Here is a 10,760-nt window from a genome sequence, read left to right on the forward strand (position 1 = left end):
AACTGAGAACAAACTGAGGGTTGATGGGGGGTGGGAGGGAGGGCAGGGTGGGTGATGGGTATTGAGGAGGGCACCTTTTGGGATGAGCACTGGGTGTTGTATGGAAACCAATTTGACAGTAAATTTCATATATTAAAAAATAAATAAATAAATAAATAAATAAATAAATAAATAAATAAATAAAAAAGAAAAGTTTTAAAAAAAAATAAATCCCTTAATTCATTCTTTTTAAAAAATTTTTTGTAATGTTTATTTTTGAGAGAGAGAGAGACACAGAGCAGGGGAGGGGCAGAGAGAGAGAGGGAGATACAGAATCTGAAACAGACTCCACACTCTGAACTGTCAGCACAGAGGCCGATGTGGGGCTCAAGCTCACAAACCGTGAGATCATGACCTGAGCCGAAGACAATGCCTAACCGACTGAGCCACCCAGGTGCCCCAATCCATTAATTCATTCTCAATTTCAGTTATTTATTTCTACTTGGTGCTTTTTAAATGCTTTAACATTACTTATAATAGTTTCCAGTTCCTTTCTGACTTTTTTCAAGTATGACTTTTATCTCAGAAATAAACAGAAGTGCTGTTTTCAATCTGTATCTGATCATTCTCGTATCTGAGGTCCCTAGGTATATGCTTCTCTTGTTTCTAGATCATTTTGTTTTGTCACCAGGTATGATTTATAGTGTTTTCTTAATATATTACTAGAAACATATTTTCAGAAATAATTTCAAATCTAGGATGATGCTAGGCCCTTTGAAGGAGGATGTTGCCTATTTTTTGTAGGGCATCTGAGGGCAGTAGCAGTCTTTGTGATGTCTGTATGTTTTATGCTTGTAGTGATGTCTCTGGTACTTTGTCTCACAGGATCCCCCTTAGGATCTCTTGTAGGGCTGGTTTCGTGGTGACAAATTCCTTCAGTTTTTGTTTGTTTGGGAAGACCTTTATCTCTCCTTCTATTCTAAATGACAGACTTGCTGGATAAAGGATTCACGGCTGCATATTTTTTCTGTTTAGCACACTGAAGATATCGTGCCAAGCCTTTCTGGCCTGCCAAGTTTCAAAGGAGAGATCAGTCACGAGTCTTATAGGTCTCCCTTTATATGTGAGGGCACGTTTACCCCTTGCTGCTTTCAGAATTTTCTCTTTATCCTTGTATTTTGCCAGTTTCACTATGATATGTCGTGCAGAAGATCGATTCAAGTTACGTCTGAAGGGAGTTCTCTGTGCCTCTTGGATTTCAATGCCTTTTTCCTTCCCCAGTTCAGGGAAGTTCTCAGCTATAATTTCTTCAAGTACCCCTTCAACACCTTTCCCTCTCTCTTCCTCCTCTGGGATACCAATTATGCGTATATTATTTCTTTTTAGTGTATCACTTAGTTCTCTAATTTTCCCCTCATACTCCTGGATTTTTTTATCTCTCTTTCTTTCAGCTTCCTCTTTCTCCATAACTTTATCTTCTAGTTCACCTATTCTCTCCTCTGCCTCTTCAATCCGAGCCGTCGTGGTTTCCATTTTGTTTTGCATTTCGTTTAAAGCGGTTTTTCAGCATCTCGTGACTGTTCCTTAGTCCCTTGATCTCTGTGGCAAGAGATTCTCTGCTGTCCTGTATACTGTTTTCAAGCCCAGCGATTAATTTTATGACTATTACTCTAAATTCACTTTCTGTTATATTATTTAAATCCTTTTTGATCAGTTCATTAGCTGTTGTTATTTCCTGGAGATTCTTCTGAGGGGAATTCTTCCGTTTGGTCATTTTGGACAGTCCCTGGAGTGGTGAGGACCCGCAGGGCACTTCCCCCGTGCTGTGGTGTATAACTGGAGTTGGTGGGCGGGGCCGCAGTCAGACCTGATGTCTGCCCCCAGCCCACCCCTGGGGCCACAGTCAGACTGGTGTGTGCCTTCTCTTCCCCTCTCCTAGGGGCGGGATTCACTGTGGGGTGGCGTGGCCGTCTGGGCTACTTGCACACTGCCAGGCTTGTGGTGCTGGGGATCTGGCGTATTAGCTGGGGTGGGTAGGCAAGGTGCACGGGGGCAGGAGGGGCAGGTTTAGCTCGCTTCTCCTTAGGTGATCCACTTCAGGAGGGGCCCTGTGGCAGCGGGAGGGAGTCAGATCCGCTGCCGGAGGTTTGGCTCCGCAGAAGCACAGAGTTGGGTGTTTGTGCGGAGCGAGCTAGTTCCCTGGCAGGAACTGGTTCCCTTTGGGATTTTGGCTGGGGGATGGGCGGGGGAGATGGCGCTGGCGAGCGCCTTTGTTCCCCGCCAAGCTGAGCTCTGCCGTCCGGGGGCTCAGCAACTCTCCCTCCCTTTGTCCTCCAGCCTTCCCGCTTTCTGAGCAGAGCTGTTAACTTATGACCTCCCAGACGCTAAGTCCCACTTGCTGTCGGAACACAGTCCGTCCCGCCCCTCCGCTTTTGCCAGCCAGACTCGGGGGCTCTGCTTGGCCGGCGAGCCGCCCCTCCGCCCCGGCTCCCTCCCGCCAGTCCGTGGAGCGCGCCCCGCCTCGCCGAGAGGGCAGTAGCAGTCTTAAGACTAAGGGTTAAGAAATTTCTGATTCATCGAGATAACTAGCCATAGCTTAGTCTGTACCACCATTTTAGAAAACTTCTCTCTAGTCTGGAACAAGACTCTTACACTGGGACTTCTGTCTTTGGTGCATGCCAGACTCCAAACCCCATTTCTTCTATTTCACAAAACACCAAGTTATTTAACCTCTCAGCAACATTCTAAATTTTGGAAAATGGTCTCAGGGCAAAGTGTTATACATGAAAATTCTTCTTCCTCTCCTGTCTCCCATAAACTCGGTACTCAGACCCAGACACCCTACATCTCTCTTGCCCGTCTCCAGAACCTATCTCTGAGCTGCCTTTTCTGAATGAGCATTTGCCCCTGAGGCAAAAAGTTCTGGCTCACCACTGAAATGTAGTTCTCTTCCTATATTAGCCTGGCAATTTTTTTTTTTTTTTTGGTTTCTTATTAGGTCTTTCCACTTCTTAGAAGTTGATTTTTGTCAATCCTTTTTAGCTGTCATTACCGGGAAAATTGACCCTATGCACCAGGACTGTCATGACTGGGTGCTTTGATGATGTGTTATTATTAATGGTTATTTTGATTTTATATTCGTTCATGGCTATTATTTCCCTATTTTTTTCTGGTTTGTTACACATTTCATTTTTCATTTAATTTAAAAGTTATAAGTTTTCCATTGCATTAATTATTTCTTTTTCTCAATACTCCTTATCAAACATATATTTCTTTACTATTATATTAAATCAATGTTTTCAAAACATCTACAACCAATATACTTCTGTTAATAAATTGCAACTTTTAAATATTTTTACTTTTTCTGTTTTCCTCCTCTCTGACATAGATAAGATCTTTAGGATTTTTTTTACTTGATCTCTCTTATCCAAACACCTCTCCCTACCTCTCTCTCTCTGTCTCTCCCAAATGCTGAGTTTTGCAGATACAGCTGAGTTATAATAAGAATATTTCATCTATAGGCCCCCTTATACTTAAACATTAGTTATTTAGCATTTAAGTAACAGATTCCTAGATAGTTTACTTTACTATATAATGTATGACTTGAACTTGATATGCATTGCAATGTTCTTTGCTCAACACTTCCTTCCTTGAGATCTCTGCACTGACCCATATGTTGCCTCTCAAGAATTTTGTTCAGATGAGTTAAGTGGCTGGATGGATTCTTTCAGTGCTTACATATTCTGTGAATATTCTGCTTTCACACTGGCCTATTCATTCTAACATGTTTGGGGCTGGAAATAAGTACTTGTTTAAATCCTAAATACTAAACATCCACTGTAAGTATAGTAAAGTTCTAAGTGTCAGACTAATGATACAATCTTATTTCTTGAAAATTAACTTTGAAGGTTTAAATTTGTCGCAGCAGGGGTGGGAGTAGTTGTGTGACATTCAGAGAATATATGTGAAAGTGGCAAACAACCTACTATTAACTGGAAATCTGATGCCCTGTGATTATTTTACCTTTGTAAATAACATTTTTATCTGGAAGTTTGTCGGGTTTTCTTTTTGTCCTTAGAATTTAGGAATTGTATTGGACTGTGTTCTTGATCTTATACTCTCTGGCTGTTGTTCTCTCTTAGAAGTGTTGTAATTTTGTTTGCCCACTCATTGTATCTGGTACTGGAAGCATCCTGGAGAATAGAGGATAGTTTCAGAGTCTCTGTCAATCTGGATCCATGGGATGGCTCTCTGCTTTATAATCTTTTGCTCTCTCTAAGTCTCAAAGATAGAAATAACTCAGCTGATACCATTTCAGTTCATTCTCCTTTCCTAGAGACCAAGATCAGGCATATTTATGAGGTGTCCCTCCCTGAAGGTTAGTGGGTTGTCCATATATCTCCAAGATCCATGATCATGGGTTCTTCCCCAGCAATTGTCTACCCCAGAGAGTAGATAGATCTACAGTAATTCTCCTGCCTTCATCACCTTTCATCTCATGCTGCCTCATGGTGCTCATTTACTCAGAAGTAGATGTGTGGGATTTAGAATTGGGAGTAGAAAAGACAGAAAATGATTCAGTCCTTTGCTAAGATACCAATGATGTATTATTTTGCAAATATTATTGAATTCAGATAACTAACATTAGGATTTTTGCATTTATGTATTTAAGTAAAACACATACTTCTATTTTATTTGGTTTGGGGATCAGAGTTTATCAGCCTGTATTAGTTCCTATTACTGCATGAACTTGGAGGTGTAAAACATTTATTACATCATAGTACCCATGGGTCAAATACCCAGCATGTTTTAGCTGGGACTTCTATAATACTTCACAGGCTGAAATGAAAATGTTGACCAGCTGCACCCTCATCTGGAGGCAAGCTAGGGAAAGATCTACTTCCTAGCTCCCAAAGTTGTGGGCAAGGTTCAAGTTGCTGGTTGCAAAGTGAGGTCCCTGTTTGTTTTCTCACTTGCTGTTAGCCTGGGAGGTCATCCCTGGTAGACTCCTGGAAGCCACCCTAATGTACTAACCACATGGCTGTCTCAAAGCACTGCAACTTACTTCATCAAAACCAGCAGGGGAATCTCTCTTTTGAATACTTACCTGATTAGGTTGGGCCTACCATGGATAATCTTTCTTTGGATTAACTCAAAGTCAACTGATTAGGGACTTCAATTAATTATGAAAAACTCCTTCATCTTTGCCATATAATGTAACCTAATCAAGGGAGTGACTGCCCTGTCCTATTCCCAATGCTATTCACACTCAGAGGGAGAGAATTATGTAAGGGGTAGGAATCTTGAAGAACTTCTCGGAATTCTGCCTACCCCATAGCCTCATATATACTTTGATTTCCTTCTTTTTTGTATTTCAGAAACAACCTGAAATTTTATAATACCTATTTTTTAAAATGAAGTTTATTTCAGAGGTTTTTGCTTGTGTTTTAAGCTTTCAGACATATGAGATGTTTTTATTATCATTTTGTTACATTGATTTTTAATTTAACTGCATTATGATGATTTATCAATCTGTATGATATTGACCTTAAGGTATTTATTAACAGTGTTTGTGGTCTAATATTTGGTCATTTTCAAAGAATATTCCATATATGTTCAAAGAAAATGAAGATTTTTTTGTTTTGTCCTATTATATTTTGTATGTATATAAAGTGAAAAAATAGACCTTTGCTAAATGAAGCCACTGACTGATAACAGTTAATTTGCTATCACAGCAGAGCCTGGGTAATACTGTATAACATGGGGGAGTTTACTTATTTAGAACACAGTAAATTTCACTGAGTTATTTATTTAGCTTTCTTCTAATGCATCTCAGAGTCTGTTCGTAGATTTACTTCTCCCTTCCTGGAGAGCTGCCACTAAATGTCTGCAAAGAGGACTCTTCTTGTGAAGTAAAAATTTTGAGGCCTTATTTGTCTGAGAGTAGTATCTCTTACATATAAATTACTGCTTGTCTGGATGGATAGATGTCATCTCAAACTTATTTTACTTTGGAACTCTGAAAATATTATTCCATGGTCTTCTTGTTGTCCGTGTTACTCTTGGGTTGTATAGAAGTATTTTTCCCCTTTTAATTTACAATAATGTGATTAGGTATATTACTAAGTGTTATTATGCAATACTGTGTTATAGGATGTCTGCGTGAAATGCCCAAAAGTTAATTTGGGAGGTTGAATCTTTCAGGCATGACATCCAAGTAGTATATGTAAAATTCTGTGACTCTTAGACTTTATAAGGGAACCAGGTAGTGGGAGACTAGTACCAAGGACAGCTCCTGGGGGAACCCATACCTTTATAGGGTGGCTCAAACACTTCCAATGAGAAAGGAAATCGTATTCAAATAAAAATATGATGACTGATAAGTATATGAATTAGTATTTCTCCTATTTTGTGGCTTGTGAATTTTAAAGCACAAAGCCACTAGTGCTCAAGAGAGTTTTTATCTTGCTGTCATTATCCTTAATCTATTTTATTTGTTAATATTTACTTTATTCATTGAGGCTTATTCCTTAATGTTTAAAGTCAGATGAGGATGTGGGGAAGGGTAGACCTACAAGACTTGTGGATGGCAATGTCTTAGACATAGATTGTAAAATATCCTGATTGTAAAATATGAGCAGCAGGGTCCGACCCAGGAGGACACAGCTGACAAGAATGAGAAAAGGGCTCCTTAGCTTTCTGAGTAAGGACCCAGTCCCATTTGGGAGCTGAATTAAGAAACTGAGACCAGGGATAGAGAATAATCTCATGCAGGAATATTAATTATGGATAAAGCCAGCTTTGTAAATGGAGATCTCTTTTAACCCCTAACATGATGGATCTAGAACTAAAGACAACTGTCCTTTCAGACTTACTAGTGAGAATGGAATGTCTTCTAGGCAATAAAGACCCAATTCTCTGTACCTTGTTTTATAAATTGAATTATTCCTTTCCCCCAAATAATAAAGATTTTAATCCCTAGCACCTCAAAATGTGACCTTAATTAGAAGGAGGATTGGGGCGCCTGGGTGGCTCAGTCGGTTAAGCGTCCAACTTCGGCTCAGGTCACGATCTCGCGGTCCGAGAGTTCGAGCCCCATGTCGGGCTCTGTGCTAACTGCTCAGAGCCTGGAGCCTGTTTCAGATTCTGTGTCTCCCTCTCTCTCTGACCCTCCCCCATTCATGCTCTGTCTCTCTGTCTTAAAAATAAATAAACGTTAAAAAAAATTAAAAAAAAAAAAGGATCATTGTAGATGTAATTAGTGTAGATGAAGTCATACTAGAGTATGGTGGGCTCTTAACCCAAGATGACCTGCTGTCCTTACAAGAAAACAGCTATGTGAAGACACAAGCAGGTAGGGAAAACACCATGTGATGACAAATCAGAGACTGGAATTAGGCAGTTGCAAGCCAAGGAATACCAAAGATTTCTAGAAAACGAGCAGAAACTAGGAAGAAACACCAGAGGATTCTCCTACAGTATTGTGGCTCTGCCAACATTTTTATTATGACAGCTCTAGGAAACTAGTATACCTTGGGAAGTGTATGGAGGGGAAAGACATAGTTTCTGTTCAGTGGGCTGAAGCAAGCTGGAGAACAAAAGCAGGGAGATTTCTCTTCCAAAGAGCATAGCTAATAATCAAGATCTTTGCCTGGAAACTTGTTGCCCATTCCCTGCACTGAAGCTCTGTCAAATATCGAATTGTTCTCTGGATGTTTTCCACAATGATAAACACTTGAAATAAGTTAAAGCTCAAATTCACTTTATGAGACAAAGAGCCAAAATATTTCTAACTTAGGCCCATCTTTGGCCACAACATTTCTCTTGTGAGTCTCTCTTAAGTTTATGGCCATTTTGAGTTAAATTTTCATACACGGTAAGTGTTGAGAGTCAGTGGATGTCCAGATATTACAATATGGATGTCCCGGTGTTGCAGCACTATTTATTGAAAAGTATGTAATTTATTTTTCTTTTAAAGTTTATTTATTTACTTTGAGAGAGAAGGAGGAACAGAAATACATAAAAATATTTATTAGATTTATAAGCTTTCTCATAGGTCATTCTTAATTTTTCATTGTATATAATGTCATTTATTAATTAAAACCTTTTTATTCTCTTACAATTCATTTATTTATTCAGTTATTCATTTATTCATTTACTTATTGTTTTTCCTTTTTTTTGCCCAATTTCACTGTCCAGGACCCCCAATATAATGTTGAATAGGATGGATGAGAGCAGATGTATTACTTTTTAGCTGATATTAGTATATAGCATTCAGTTTTTCACTGATGTGAAACTAACTTAACTATGATGTTAATTGTAAGCTTTTTATATAGATTTATCAGGGTGAGGAAGTTTTCTTATATTCCTAGTATGATGAGAACTTCTATCATTAATGGATGTTGAATTTTGCTAATTGTTTTTCTCTGTATCTATTGAAATGTGTTTTTGTCTTTTACTTTTTTAATATTGAGTAGTGCCTTAATTGTTCTCTAAACCAACCTTGCATTTTGGGGATAAATTCAATGTGATCGCACTGTGTAATAGTTTTGATGTTGCTGGACTCACCTTCAATACAAAGATACAGATTTTTAAAAGAATAGGAAATATATACCCAAAATACCACTAATACAAATGAGCCAAGTACCTATATTAGTATCCAGTAATATGACTTCAGAGAAAATATTATCAGCGATGAGTAAGGACATTACATAATAATGAAGAGATCAGTTCATTAAGGCATAACCATATGCATGCATTATGTATGCATCTAACAAGAAATCTCCAAAATACATAGAGTAAAAACTGATAGAACTGAAATAGAAATAGAAATTTCTACAATTATAGTTGGGAACTTCAACCCCCTCTCTCAGGACTTGATAGAATTAGTGGTCAGGACATGATTTAAAAAAGAAATAATCTTGATCTGCAGACTCTTCCAAAACTAGAGGACAATGGAGTGCTTCCCAACTTGTTAGAAGTCAGCACACCCTAATGTCAAAGTCAGACAAGCACATCATAAAAAATTAGAAACCAGTATGTCTCATGAATATAGATTGTAAAACACTAAGAATTAATAGCAAACTGAATTCAATAAAACTGTGCCTTCTATTTACCATTGGTCTTGCTTGGGAGTTACTTTTCCCTTCCACTGCATTAGGGGAATTCTACATAGTATTACTTATAGAATTTTAGCCGCATAATAGTTTTTTACCTCTTCCAGAGGTAGAGTTAACTTTTTATTCCTTAACCAGCTGCTCTGTGTCTTTGCCTGAGTGTTCTATATGTGATTGGCCTTTCTGCCACTCCTCCAGTTGCGTAGGGCCTTTTCTTCATCTATAAAAGGTGCAAGTAAGGCTATGTGCCTGCTCACCACTCCCTGTAGCCAATAATTTCTACAGACCTGCACCACCAACAGTATTTTTCAGTCTCCTAATTTGATTCCAGTTGTAATTCTAAGCAACCAGTTGAACCTTCTGAGAAGGAGCATGCATATAACTGGCTTACCTTTTGTCAAGTGCCTCTTCTTGCTGTACTTGGTCACAAGTGAGGCATTTTTGAGGTCCAGTTTTCTTCTTGGAAATGTTGTCTCTTTTAGGATTTTAGGATAGTTAGTCTTGTGAAATTAGCTCTTTGATAAACTTAAGGAAAGTTACGATTTTGTGGTTTCTCCATATTTTCCTTATTGTTAGGTTGTACGGTTTTTGCACCTTTGTGTATCCTGAGTGGACACCAAACTTTGGTCCAGTGATTTTGACCTCTGTTCAAAATTGTTCTCCTCACAACCCTAAGACCAAAAAGACCAAACAGATGTTTCTTAAATACAGGAATTGAATGCCCTCTATTGCTCTGGGTCTAGTTGTCCCCCCTACATTCTGGCCAGTTTTTCTAGCATGTATTTTTTTTCTTTTTCTTTTCTTTTTTTTTTATCATGCTTGTCCATTATTCTTTCATAGCTGTTCCCTTCTCATTGTCTTTTTCATTTTTCTGCCACTTGTTATCTCCTGGCATTATTCTAGTGATCTGAAAACCTCATCCTCCTAGTTTCCTCTCTATTTAACTCCAGTTTCTCAGTCATTCTAACTATCTTCCGAAGTTGCTATCCTATCCAGCTTGGGCAGAAGCCTTTGTCCCATCCCCTCTACCTCAGTCAGATGATGCTGTACCTCTTTGACATCATGTAACCTCATATGTAAGGCAGTTAACAATATAGAAGTATTATTTAATATAATGTTTCTTCATTCTCATCCACCTCCTTTTCACACATAGGTTGACAATGTTCAGAGTGTCATGATTTTAGTGTTTGGAGATTTTCTTATATTGATTTATTTTGGACAACACCAACCTGAACTTTGATAAGCTAGCAGATCAGCTATTAGGTAGAATTTGAACATTTTGACTGCTCATTGACAAAAAAATAGGACACTTCTTTATTATTTGCCTTTTAGAGCACCTACCAGCTTTAATGTAATTAATGTATATTACATAAGAGTGATAATGGTCTCATCATGGGAGTTTTACAATTTAGCAAATTAGTTTTCTATAACTTTGTCTCCTCTCTCCTCTATGACCCACCAGGGAACCATATCGTTATTTTATAGACTAGCTTCTTCAAGTCTCAGTACTTGAATAATTTCTCTGTTTTCCCAGTAGGGTTGCTTCACCTTGATCTATTTTCTTATTTTCCAGTTCTCCATCTTGCTTTTCTTTAAAATGTCTTGCAAGTCTCAAACCCAATGCTTCCTCTCTTGAGGCTGCTTCTGGAGATTATTTCTTACTAT

Source organism: Neofelis nebulosa, chromosome 7 (genome assembly GCF_028018385.1).
Source record: "Neofelis nebulosa isolate mNeoNeb1 chromosome 7, mNeoNeb1.pri, whole genome shotgun sequence".
Classification (NCBI taxonomy): domain Eukaryota; kingdom Metazoa; phylum Chordata; class Mammalia; order Carnivora; family Felidae; genus Neofelis; species Neofelis nebulosa.